The sequence below is a fragment of the Rhinopithecus roxellana genome, chromosome 2 (genome assembly GCF_007565055.1).
Source record: "Rhinopithecus roxellana isolate Shanxi Qingling chromosome 2, ASM756505v1, whole genome shotgun sequence".
Lineage (NCBI taxonomy): Eukaryota > Metazoa > Chordata > Mammalia > Primates > Cercopithecidae > Rhinopithecus > Rhinopithecus roxellana.
The window spans coordinates 127,772,661-127,786,529 of NC_044550.1; positions in this window are offsets into that span (position 1 = coordinate 127,772,661).

The following is a 13,869-nucleotide window of genomic DNA, read 5'->3' on the forward strand; positions in this document are numbered from 1 at the left end:
AATAATAATAAGCTGTGTGTAGTAGTGCATGCCTGTAGTCCTAGCTACCCAAGAGGTGGAGTTGACAGCATCACTTGAGCCCAGGAGTTCAAGGTTGCAATGAGCTATGATTGTGCCTGTGTACTCCAGCCTGAGCAACAGAATGAGATTCCATCTCAAAAAAAGAAAAAAAAAAAAAAAAAAAACAACAATTTTAGAGTCTTTGATGTAATTTCCATTGTAAATACTGAATGGTTATAGCATTCCAAATTTCTTGTTAATGGAAACTATTAAAAATTCAGGCCAGGCGCAGTGGCTCACACCTGTAGTCCCAGCACCTTGGGAGGCCAAGTCAGGTGGATCACCCTGAGCTTAGGAGTTCGAGGCTAGTGTGGGCAACATGGCAAAACCCCATCTCTACAAAAAATACAAAAAATTAGCCGGGCATGATGGTGCATGATGATGTAGTCCCAGCTACTCAGGAGGCTGAGGTTGGAGAATCACTTGAACTTGGGAGACAGAGGTTGCAGTAAGCCAAGATTGTGCCACTGCACCCCAGCCTGGGCAAAAGAGTGAGGCCCTGTCTTAAAAACAAAACAAAAATTCAAAGAAAGCTAAGTGTAGTGGCTCACTCCTGTAATCTGAATACTCTGGGAGGCCAGAGCAGAAGGATCACATGAGGCCAGGAGTTTGAGACCAGCCTGGGCAACATAGCAAGACTCCATCTTTACAAAAAAAAAAAAAAAAAAAAGTCAGGTATTGTGGCACCCCTGCAGTCATAGATAATCGAGAGCATGAAGCAGGAGCATCACTTATGCCCAGGGATTTAAGGCTCCAGTGAGCTATGATAATGCCACTGCACTCCAACCTGGGCAACAGAACAAGACCTTCTCTAAAAAAAATTAAAAATGAATAAAAATAAAAGAAAATTCAAAGAGATCGTCCTTTAAAAAAGGAAATCTGTATAGCCATTTCAAATTTTTTTAAGTGTGATAATATGTCTTTTTTTTAAGTTTTACTTTTAAGTTCTGAGGTACATGTGGATAACGTGCAGGTTTGTTACATAGGCATACAGGTGCCATGGTGGTTTGCCGCACCTGTCAACCTGCCATCTAGGTTTTAAGCCCCGCATACATTAGGTATTTGCCCTAATGCTCTCCCTCCTTTTCCTCCCTACCCCCCAACAGGTCCTGGTGTGTGATGTTCCCCTCCCTGTGTCCATGTGTTCTCACTGTTCAACTCCAACTTATGAGTGAGAACATGTGGTGTTTGGTTTTCTGCTCCTGTGTTAGTTTGCTGAGAATGATGGTTTCCAGCTTCAACCATGTACCTGCAGGACATGAACTCATTCTTTTTTATGGCTCCATAGTATTGAATGGTATATATGTGCCACATTTTCTTTATCCAGTCTATCATTGATGGACATTTGGGTTGGTTCCATGACTTGGCTATTGTAAACAGTGCTGCAATAAACATACATGTGCATGTGTCTTCATAGTAAAATGATTTGTAGTCCTTTGGGTATATACCCAATAATGGGATTGCTGGGTCAAATGATATTTCTGGTTCTAGATCCTTGAGGAATTGCCACACTGTCTTCCATAATGGTTGAACTAATTTACACTCCCACCAATAGCGTAAAAGCGTTCTGATTTCTCCACAGCCTCACCAGCATCTGTTGTTTCCTGACTTTTTAATAATCACCATTCTGACTGGTGTAAGATGGTATCTCATTGTGGTTTTGATTTGCATTCCTCTAATGACCAGTGATGATGAGCTTTTTTTTTTTTTTTTTAATGTTTATTGGCCATGTAAATATCTTCTTTTGAGAAGTGTCTGTTCATATCCTTTGCCCACTTTTTGATGGGGTTGTTTTTTCTTGTAAATTTGTTTAAGTTCCTTATAGATTCAGGGTATTAGATGTTTTGTCAGACAGGTAGCTTGCAAAAAATTTCTCCCATTCTGTAGGTTCCCTGTTCACTCTGATGATAGTTTTCTTTGCTGTGCAGAAGCTCTTTAGTTTAATTAGATCCCATTTGTCAATTTTGGCTTTTGTTGCAATTACTTTTGGTGTCTTAGTCATGAAGTCTTTGCCCATGCCTGTGTCCTGAATGGTACTGCCTAGGTTTTCTTCTAAGGTTTTTATGATTTTGTGTTTTACATTTAAGTCTTTAATGCATCTTGAGTTAATTTTTATGTAAGGTGTAAGGAAGTGGTCTGGTTTCTGTTTTCTGCATATGGTTAAGCCAGTTTTCCCAGCACCATTTATTAAATAGGGAATCCTTTCTCCATTGTTTGTGTTTGTCAGGTTTGTTGAAGATCAGATGGTTGTGATGCATGGTGTTATTTCTGAGGTCTCTGTTCTGTTCCATTGGTCTATACATCTGTTTTGGTACAAGTACCATGCTGTTTTGGTTACTGTATCCTTGTAGTATAGTTTGAAGTCAGGTAGCATGATGCCTCCAACTTTGTTCTTTTTGCTTAGGATTGTCTTGGCTATATGGGCTCTTTCTTGATTCCATATGAAATTTAAAGTAGTTTTTTCTATTTCTGTGAAGAAAGTCACTGGTAGCTTGATGGGAACAACATTGAATCTATAAATTACCTTGGGCAGTAGGGCCATTATCACAATATTGATTCTTCCTATCCAAGAGCATTGAATGTTTTTCCATTTGTTTGTGTCCTCTCTTATTTCCTTGAGCAGTGGTTCGTAGTTCTCCTTGAAGAGGTCCTTCACATCCCTTGTAAGTTGTATTCCTAGGTATTTTATTCTCTTTGTAGCAATTGTGAATGGAAGTTCACTCATGACTTAGCTCTCTGCTTGTCTATTGTTGGTGTATAGGGATGCTTATGATTTTTGCACATTGATTTTGTATCCTGAGACTATGCTGAAGTTGCTTATCAGTTTAAGAAGTTTTTGGGCTGAGACATGAAGTTTTCTCAACATACAACTATGTCATCTGCAAACAGAGACAATTTGACTTCCTCTCTTCCTATTTGAATACCTTTATTTCTTTATCTTGCCTGATTGCCCTGGCCAGAACTTCCAATACTATGTTAAATAGGAGTGATGAGAGAGGACATCCTTGTGCAGGTTTTCAAAGGGAATGCTTCCAGCTTTTGCCCATTCATTATGATATTGGCTATGGGATTGTCAGAAGTAGCTCTTATTATTTTGAGATATGTCCCATCAACACCTAGTTTATTGAGAGTTTTTAACATGAAGAGATGTTGAATTTTATCAAAGGCCTTTCCTGCATCCATTGAGATAATCATGTGGTTTTTGTAATTGGTTCTGTTTATGTGATGGATTACATTTATCGATTTGCGTATGTTGAACTAGCCTTGCATCCCAAGCATAAAGCTGACTCAATCATGGTAGATAAGATTTTTAACGTGCTGCTCAATTTGGTTTGTCAGTATTTTATTGAGGATTTTTGCATCAATATTCATCAGGGATATTGGCCAGAAATTTTCTTTCTTTGTGTGTGGCTCTGCAGGTTTTCATATCAGGATGATGCTAGCCTCATAAAATGAGTTAGGGAGGAGTCCCTCTTTTTCTATTGTTTGGAATAGTTTCAGAACGAATGGTACCAGCTCCTTCTTGTACCTCTGGTAGAATTCGGCTATGAATTCATCTGGTCCTGGACTTTTTTTGGTTGGTAGGCTATTAATTACTGCCTCAATTTCAGAGCCTGTTATTGGTCTTGAGAGTGTATATGTGTCCAGGAATGTATCCATTTCTTCTAGATTTTCGAAGTTTATTTGCATAGTGTGTTTATAGTATTCTCTGATGGTAGTTTGTATTTCTGTGGGATCAGTGGTGATATCACCTTTATCATTTATATTGTGTCCATTTGATTCTTCTCTCTTTTCTTTATTAGTCTAGCTAGTAGTCCATCTGTTTTGTTAATCTTTTCAAAAAACCAGCTCCTGGATTCATTGAAGTTTTGAAGGGTTTTTCATGTCTCTATCTTCTTCAGTTCTGCTCTGATCTTAGTTATTTCTTGTTTTCTGCTAGCTTTAGAATTTGTTTCCTCTTACTTCTTTAGTTCTCTTAAGTGTGATGTTAGGGTTTTGATTTAAGATCTTTCCAGCTTTCTGTTGTGGGCATTTAGTGCTATAAATTTCCCTCTTAACACTGCTTTAGCTGTGTCCCAGAGATTCTGGTATGTTGTTTGTTTGTCCTCATTGGTTTCAGAGAACTTATTTATTTCTGCCTTAATTTTGTTATTTACCCAGTAGTCATTCAGGAGCAGGTTGTTCAATTTCCATGTAGTCATGCGGATTTGAGTGAGTTTCTTAATCCGGAGTTCTAATTTGATTGCACTGTTGTCTGAGAGACTGTTTGTTATGATTTCCATTCTTTTGCATTTGCTGAGTAGTGTTTTACTTCTGATTGTGTGATCGATTTTAGAATACATGCTATGTGGTGCTGAGAAGAATGTATATTCTGCTGATTTGGGGTGGAGAGTTCTGCAGATGTCTGTTAGGTTCACTTGGTCCAGAGCTGAATTCAAGTCCTGAATATTCAAGTCCTTGTTAATTTTCTGTCTCGTTGATCTGTCTAATATTGACAGTGGGGTGTTAAAGTCTCCCATTATTATTGTGTGGGAATCTAAGTCTCTTTGTAGGTCTCTAAGAACTTGTTTATGAATCTGGGTACTCCTGTATTGGGTGCATATATATTTAGGATACATAGCTCTTCTTGATGCATTGATCTCTTTATCATAGTGTAATGCCCTTCTTTGTCTTTTTTGATCTTTGTTAGTTTAAAGTCTTTATCAGAGACTAGGATTGCAAGCCCTCCTTTTTTTTTTTTTTTTTTTTTTTTTTTTTTTTTTTTTTTTTTTTTTTTTGCTTGGTAGATCTTCTTCCATCCCTTTATTTTGAGCCCATGTGTGTCTTTGCATGTGAGATAGGTCTCCTGAATACAGCACACTGAGGGATCTTGACTCTTTATCCAATTTGCCAGTCTGTGTCTTTTAATTGGGGCATTTATCCCATTTACATTTAAGGCTAACATTGTTATATGTGAATTTGATCCTGCCATCATGATGTTACCTGGTTATTTTGCATATTAGTTGATGCAGTTTCTTCATAGTGTCATCGGTCTTTATATTTTGGGTTGTTTTTGCAGTTGCTGGTACCAGTTTTTCCTTTCCATATTTAGTGCTTCCTTCAGGAGCTCTTGTAAGGCAGACCTGGTGGTGACAAAATCCCTCAGTATTTGCTTGTCTGTATAGGATTGTATTACTCTTTCGCTTATGAAGCTTAGTTTGGCTAGATATTAAGGATGCTGAATGTTGGCTCCCACTCTCTTCTGGCTTGTAGGGTTTCTGCAGAGAGATTCACTGTTAGTCTGATGGGCTTCCCCTTGTAGGTGACCTGACCTTTCTCTCTGGCTGCCCTTAACATTTTTTTCCTTCATTTCCACCTTGGAGAATCTGACCATTATGTGTCTTGGGGTTGCTCTTCTTTAGGAATGTCTTAGTGGTATTCTCTGTATTTCCTGAATTTGAATGTTGGCCTGTCTTGCTGGGTTGGGGAAGTCTCCTGGATAATATCTTGAAGTGTGTTTTTCAACTTGGTTCCATTCTTCCCATCACTTTCAAGTACACCAATCAATTGTAGGTTTGGTCTTTTCACATATTCCCATATTTATTGAAAGTTTTTTTCATTCCTTTTCATTCTTTTTACTCTAATCTTGTCTTCATGCCTTATTTCATTAAGTTGACCTTTAATCTCTGATATCCTTTCTTCCTCTTGATCAATTCAGCTATTGATACTTGTGTATGCTTCATGAAGTTCTCCTCCTGTGTTTTTCAGCTCCATAAGGTCAGTTATGTTCTTCTCTAAACTGGTTATTCTAGTTAGCAGTTCCTGTAACCTTTTATCAAGGTTCTTGGCTTCCTTGCATTGGGTTGGAACATATTCCTTTAGCTCAGAGGAGTTTGTTATTACCCACCTTCTGAAGCCCACTTCTGTCAATTCATCAAACTCATTCTCTGTCCAGTTTTGTGTCCTTGCTGGAGAGGAGTTAAGATCATTTGGAGGAGAATAGGCCTTCTGATTTTTGGATTTTTCCGCATTTTTGCACTGTTTTTTCCTCATCTTCATGGATTTATCTACCTGATCTTTGAGGCTGATGACCTCTGGATGGGGTCTTTATGTGGGGATCCTTTATGCTGATATTGATGTCAGTTTTTCTTCTAGCAGTTAGGCCCCTCTTCTGCAGGTCTGCTGCAGTTTGCTGGAGATCCACTCCAGACCCTGCATATCACCAGGGGAGGCTGCAGAATAACAAAGATTTCTGCCTGCTCCTTTCTCTGGAAGTTTCCTCCCAGAGGGGCACTGGCCTGATGTCAGCTGGAGCTCTCCTATATGAGGTGTTTGTCAACCCTTGTTGGGAGGTTTCTCCCAGTCAGGAGGCATAGAGGTCGGGGACCCACTTGAGGAGGCAGTCTGTCCCTTAGAAGAGCTGGTGTGCTGTGCTGGGAGAATCCCTCTTGTCAGGATCAGCTGCTCTCTTCAGAGCCAGTAAGCAGGAACGATTAAATCCTCTGAAGCTGCGCCCAAAACCGCCCCTTCCCCCAGGTGCTCTGTCCCAGGGAGCTGGGGGTTTTTGTCTGTAAGCACTTGACTGGGGCTGTCACCTTTCCTTCAGAGATGCCCTGCCCAGTGAGGAGAAATCTGGAGAAGCAGTCTGGTCACAGCTGCTTTGCCACACCCAGCCCAGACCTCCCAGCCTCCTTAGCTCTGTTATGAGAAAACTGCCTACTAAAACCTCAGTAATGGCAGATGCCCCTCCCCACACCAAGCTCGATCATCCCGAGTCGACTGCAGACTGCTATGCTGGCAACAAGAATTTCAAGCCAGTAGTTCTTAGCTTGCTGGGCTCTGTGGAAGTGGGACCCACCGAGCTAGACCACTTGGCTTCCTGGCTTCAGCCCCCTTTCCAGGGGAGTAAACGGTTCTGTCTCGCTGGTGTTCCAGGCCCCACTGGGTTATCAAAAAATACTTGTGCAGCTAGTTTGGTGTCTGCCCAAACAGCCCCCCAGTTTTGTGCTTGAAACCCAGGGCCCTGGTGGGAATCTCCTGATCTGCAGATTGCAAAACCTTGGAAAAAGTGTAGTAACCCAGCTGGGTAGCACAGTCCCAGGTGCCACTGGGGTATGAATAAATACTTCTACAGCTCACTTGGTGTCTGCCCAAACAGCCACCCAGTTTTGTGCTTGAAACCCAGGGCCCTGATAGGAATCTCCTGATCTGCAGATTGCAAAAACCATGGAGAAAGTGTAGTAACCTAGCTGGGTAGTACAGTCCCTCATGGCTTGCCTTGCCTAGGGTAGGGAGGTTCCTGGCTCATTACACTTCCCGGGTGAAGTGACACACCACCCTGCTTCTGCTCACTCTCCATGAGTTGGACCCACTGTCTAACCAGCCCCAATGAGATGAACTGGGTGCCTCAGTTGGAAATACAGAAATTACCTGCCTTCTGCGTTGGTCTTGCTGGGAGCTGCAGACCGCAGCTGTTCCTATTCAGTCATCTTGGCCCCTCTCCCACCCCTTTTTTGGGGGAGGAGGGAGTCTCGCTCTGTCACCCCGTCTGGAGTGCAGTGGCCCGATCTCCGCTCACTGCAACCTCCACCTCCCAGGTTCAAGTGGTTATGTTGCCTCAGCCTCCCGAGTAGCAGCATCACAGCGGTGCACAACCATGCCCAGATAATTTTTGTATTTTTAGTAGAGATAGGATGTTGCCGTGTTGGTCAGGCTGGTCTCAAACTCCTGATCTCAGGTGATCCTCCTGCTTCGGCCTCCCAAAGTGCTGGGATTACAGGCGTGAGCCACCGTGCCCTGCCACCATTTCAAATTTAAGCCTAATAGTAAATACTAAGAAGTTGTATTTTGAGAAGCAAGCCCAAGTTTTAAAAGATATTATTTCAAAGTTTTATAAAATTCCATATTTATTCATAAAAAGCCAGTATTTATTATCTTTTATTGTCTTCCTTTTTTTTTTTTTTCTTTTAAATGGACTCTTGCTCTGTCACCAGGCTGAAGTGCAGTGGCGTGATCTCAGCTCACTACAACCTCCACCTCCCAGGTTCAAGCAATTCCCCTGCCTCAGCCTCTTGAGTAGGTGGAACTACAGACATGTGCCACCATGCCCAGCTATTTTTTTGTATTTTTTAGTAGAAATGGAGTTTCACCATATTGGCCAGGATGGTCTCAATCTCTTGATTGTATTTTGTATTTTTAATTGCAATTAGCGTATATCAACTAAACGCTATATAGATGTCCCGATCACCTCCAGTTTATTCTAGTGAACTGCACAAAGATTAGCGTTTTTCTATGTGTGCCAGGATATAAAAGATATTGGGACATATTGGCATAGAATGTCTAAACAGAGAGAGAGAGAGATGCACAGGTGGATAAATCAACATAAATGGGAGAAGGGCTGACCCATCCTGTGTCACTAGGAGGAAGAAGGTAATGAAAGTTACAGAATACAGGCTACTTTATATATTTGTGATAGAAAGACAAAGTAGTTGAGGATATTGGCAAGAGAATGGTTGAAATTATGGGCAATGGAAGTGAAGCTGAGTAGGGATGAAAGGAAGACAATCAGATAGGGATAAAGTTAAGAGTATCAAAGATCTGGCAGTCAGCATGATGCCAAAGAACAGGTATATGCGGGATTACCTATGTGGGAAAGCTGAAAGAATATTTTGTTGACTAGATGGGGAATGTAAATATTTCATATTCAATGAATTTACACCTTGATCACAAAAAGCTTTGTTGTCATTAAAGCAGAGGTAATGGGAAGTGAAAGGGAAAGTAATGTTGGGACCCTGGGGGTTCTGAGCTGCTGGCTAGTTCAACAGTTTGATTCCCTCCAAGCCAATGAAGTAGAGATTTGAGAATTTTACAAGAACTGAGGCAGCCCTGTCCACATTGTCAGAACCTAGTTTAGTTCTTGAGCCACAGAAGTAAAGATTTGTTCATATGTAAGATCCACTATAGTTTTCAGACTCTTTATCAAAGTGCAGCACTTCTTAAAGACCCTCCAAAAAGCAGGCTTACCAAGAAATGTAAATTCCCTGGCAGGTTTTGCAGGTCATTCCAAAAAAGCATAGTTTCATGCAAATGAAGTTTCAAGACAATTACCTCCCAGATATTTCTTGCAAATACATTGTCAATCCTAAGTGTTGTCTAGAGAGAAATCGTGCATCTGGCACTGTGTGAATTTCTTCTAGAAAAAATTTTTTCTTTGCTTTGCTTTTTTTTTTTTTTTTTTGAGATGGAGTCTTACACTGTTGCCCAGACTGGAGTGCAATGGCATGATCTCAGCTCACTGCAACCTCCGCCTTCTGGTTTCAAGCAGTTCTCCTGCCTCAGCCTCCCAAGTAGCTGGGATTACAGGCGCATACCACCATATCTGGGTAATTTTTTGTATTTTTAGTAGAGATGGGGTTTCACTATGTTGGCCAGACTGGTCTCGAATTCCTGACCTCATGATCCGCCCGTCTCGGCCTCCCAAAGTGCTGAGATTACAGGTGTGAGCCACCGCACCCAGCCTCTTCTAGAAATGGTTTAAGAGGACTTCAGAAATCCTGGATTCCCAGAATGTATCTGAATATATGGACTATTCTTTTGAGGTATATTTTGTTCTTGTTTTCCTTTTTTCAGCAGAAGATGAAGAGAAGCATCAATAAAATCATGGATCCTGTGTGTCAGTATTTATATGAACCTAAGAAGAATCTATTAATATCTCTGAGATATTAAATCATATAAAGTTATAAAGTACCTAACACAGCATCCAGGACTTGGTTTGCAGGCAGAAAATGTGAGTTCTTTTTTGTTTTTCTTGAAGATTTAAAGAAGGAGTTTGGAAACTACTAGAAAGGAGTTTGGAAAAGAGAGAGACAGAGGTAAGCATAAAAGTGACACAGCCTAGACTGTTAATTTAGAACCATTCCTGGTAAACTATTGCAAATAGTTTGTCTAACTTTGTGATTAAAATTTAAAACAAATAGTTCATTTTTAAAGGGAAAATAGGGCTTCCAGTGATCACTATTCCAGCTCTAATCAATGCTGTTGTGTAAATTATATTATTTTTGGTTTTGCCTTAATTCCAGCTGTATCTCCAGTATTCTGAGTATTGCATTCAAACACCAATCTGTCGACTTTGTTATAAATATGCAGAGTCAGCTCTTAGTCAAAAGTTAGAGAAGGACAGTTTTTTCCACATCTAGGTGACTTTATAAATTCACTACGACAAATATTTGAAGGAAAAAAAAAAAGGCTTTCTGAATAGCCATCCCCTACTTCTCTTTCTTGAACAGTTTCATTTTCAGGCAGAAGCAAGGATTAGAAAAAAAAAACCTCCACAGGAGGGGACCCTTACTACAGTGCTCCTCATACTGTCAATCAAACTGAGAACCATCTGTCCCACTTTAGATTTCAGGAGCCATCTTGCACATCTGCTGTGCCTTTTCTATTGCCACTTATAGAATGCACTAAGAGCTGTTAGATGAATTAGGGGAACCAGAGTGCAGCTGCATGTAACTGGTTTGAATTTTGCAGCTGGGTCCTACACATCAATCTCAGTCTTAAAAAAATTTTTTTAATGAGATTAGAACTACAAAATTATTTATAATAGTAACTTCTAAGAAAGTGGGTCTTAAATTTTTATTCTCTGAAAGTTTAAAATATATACTTTTACAACTCTCATCAAATGTTCATAATTCAAGTCAACTATAACATTTAAATAGTTATTATAGTTATTCACGAGCTCCTCTTAAGAAAAAGTGTCACATGAAAAAAAAATGTTTTTACAACTTTGACTCAAGAGCCAAATACTTTCTGATATGGAAGCAAGTTTGATGCCTGTTATAGGAATGCTAGAAGTTTCCAGGCCACAAAGCTAAAATATTAGCAGCTTTAGGCCAGTTTTTGTTTGTTTGTTCCCCCTTTGGGACAGGGTCTCACTCTGTCACCCAGGCTGGAGCACAGTGTAGCTGATCGTTGGCTCACTGCAACCTCCACCTCCCCAGCTCAAGTGAGCCTCCCACCTCAGCCTCCCAAGTAGCTAGGACTATAGGCACATGCCACTACTCCCAACTAATTTTTGTATTTTTTGTACAGATGAGATTTCACCATGTTGCCCAGGCTGGTTTCGAACTCTTGGGCTCAGGTGATCCACCCACCTCCGCCTCCCAAGGAGCTGGGATTACAGGCGTGAACCACCACCCCCAACCAGTTCCTGCAGCATTTTCATATGCCTGTAGGATAACACTTACCACATCACAGTTGTGTGTTTACCTGTTTTGCCCACAAAACTGACTCTTACAAATAAAGGGACCCCCCCACCATTTCAACAGTATCACGTATACCAGGCTCTTTTGAAAATGTTTCATTAAATGAAAAATTATAATATGTAATAGAAAAAGTGTTGTGATATTTCTTGAAAGATGCAACTGGAATTCCACAGGCCCTTAACTTGACATCCATCCTGCATCATGCCAGATAGAGGTCATGACAAGAGCCTGTGGAATTCTTCTGCACCTGTACCCATATAGTATCTTTTCCTCCATGGCACACACAGCTCTTCTGCCTGTGCTCTTATCCAAGACCAGCCCTGTACTTGTGAGGTAGATTCCATCCTCTCTCACCTACTCAAGGTATTCACCTACTCAAGGTTGAGCACCTACTCAAGGTACTCACCTCCAGCAGTTCTACCCATTCTGTCTCCCATCCTTGATTTCTCTTCACTATAAGAAAATTCCCATCAGCTTATAAATGAGTTATGATTCTCACCTTTAACAGCAACAGAAATCCCAAAGCTTTTCCTGACCTCATATCCTCATTTATTTGCTCTTTTATGGCAAAACTCCTTGAAAGAATTATCTCTACTTCCTGTGTCCAATTCCTATATTCCCAGTCTCTCTTGGACTCACTCCAAACACTTTTACCATAGGCAAATGTCCTTGTCAAAGTCTCCATGACCTTTGTGTTATTAAATCAATCTTTCAATTCTCTATCCTTGTATTATGTGACCTATTCTAAAGCGTTTGACACAGTCAATCACTCCTTTATTCTCTTCTGTTGTTCCAAAATTTGGCCCCCTTTTCTTTTTTCCCTCTATCTCACTGACCACTCTTTTTCAGTTTCCTTTGCTGGTTCTTTCTTGTCTTTCTGATTTCCACATTTTGGGGTGCACTTTGACTCAGCTAGACCTTGGACATCTCGGTAGTCACTTTCTTGGTAACCTCTGGTTTCAAGGCTTTAAATACCATACGATAAATGCCAAATTTAGTTTAGTTTAGTTTAGTTTAGTTTTGTTTTGTTTTTGAGACCAAGTCTCACTCTATTGCCCAGACTGGAGTGCAGTGGCATGATTTTGGCTCACTGCAACCTTCGCCTCCTGGGTTCAAGCTATTCTCCTGCCTCAGCCTCCCAAGTAGCTGGGAATACAGGCATGTGCCACCAAGCCTGGCTAATTTTTTTTTTTTTTTTTTTTTTTTTGTATTTTTAGTAGAGATAGGGTTTCACCCTTGGCCAGGCTGGTCTTGAACTCCTGACCTCAATGATCCACCTGCCTTGGCCTCCCAAAGTGCTGGGATTACAGGCATGAGCCACTGTGCCCAGCCCCAAATTTAGTTTTCTAGTATAGACCTCTCTCTGGAACTTCAGATGCATATGTCTGCCTATATGTATCTTCAGATGCATATGTCTGCCTACATGTATCTAATTTGAATCTCAAACTTTACGTACCTCAAACCAAATTCCTGGTCTTTAACACCACAACAGAAAAAAAAAAAAATGAAACTCTTCTTTTCAGTCTTCTTCATCTTCTTCATCTCATTTGAAGGCTGTTCCTGTTTCCATTTCATTTGACTAAAATCTGTGGAGGCATCCTTGACTCTTCTTTCTCTCTCACTCTACATAAAATTTCTTTGTGACTCCTGTTGGACTTATCTTCAAAGTATATCCATAATCTGATCCCTTCTCATTATTATGATTATTATTATTATCATTATCATTATTATTATTATTTTGAGATAGGATCTCACTCTGTTGCCCAGACTGTAGTGCAGTGGCACGATCTTGGCTCACTGGAACCTCCACCTCCCAGGCTCAGGAATGGTGAACTGTATTATGTAGATATCTGAGGGCAATTACATAGAGCCTAAGATGGGTACCTGCTTGGCATGTCTGAGAAAATGCAAGAGCAGTGCTGCTGGAGTGTAATTAATGAGGGAAAGAATGGTGGAGTATAAGGTCTGGAGGAAAGGAGGAGAAAGACTACAGGGCCTCCTATGCCATTGTAAAGACTTTGGCTTTTATTGGAGAAATGGAAGCCATTTGGAGGATTCTGAGTAAAGGAGTGGCTATCTGACTTTTAACAAAATCACTCTGGCTACTGTGTTAAGAGTAAAGTGAAGCAAGACGTGGAGGCCAGTTAGGGGACTTCTGCAATAAGTTAGGCAAGAGATCATGGTGATGTGAATCAAGGTGGTAGTGGGAGATCTAATGAGAAGGGATCAGGCCAGGTGCAGTGGCTCACACCTGCAACGCCAGCACTTTGGGGGTCCAAGGCAGGTGGATGGCCTGAGCTCAAGAGTTTGAGATCAGCCTGGACAACATGGCAAAACTCTGTCTCTATTAAAAACACAAAAAATTAGCCAGGCATGGTGGTGTGTGCCTGTGGTCCCAACTACTTGTAAGGCTGAGGTGGGAGGATCACGCCACTGCACTCCAGCCTAAGCGACAGAGCAAGACTCCGTCTCAAAAAAAAAAAAAAAAGAAAGAAAAAAGAAAACTGCAAACTCTCTTCTTTTTCTCCCATCCTCAATCACTACCCATTGCAGACATTTCTCTTGTTCC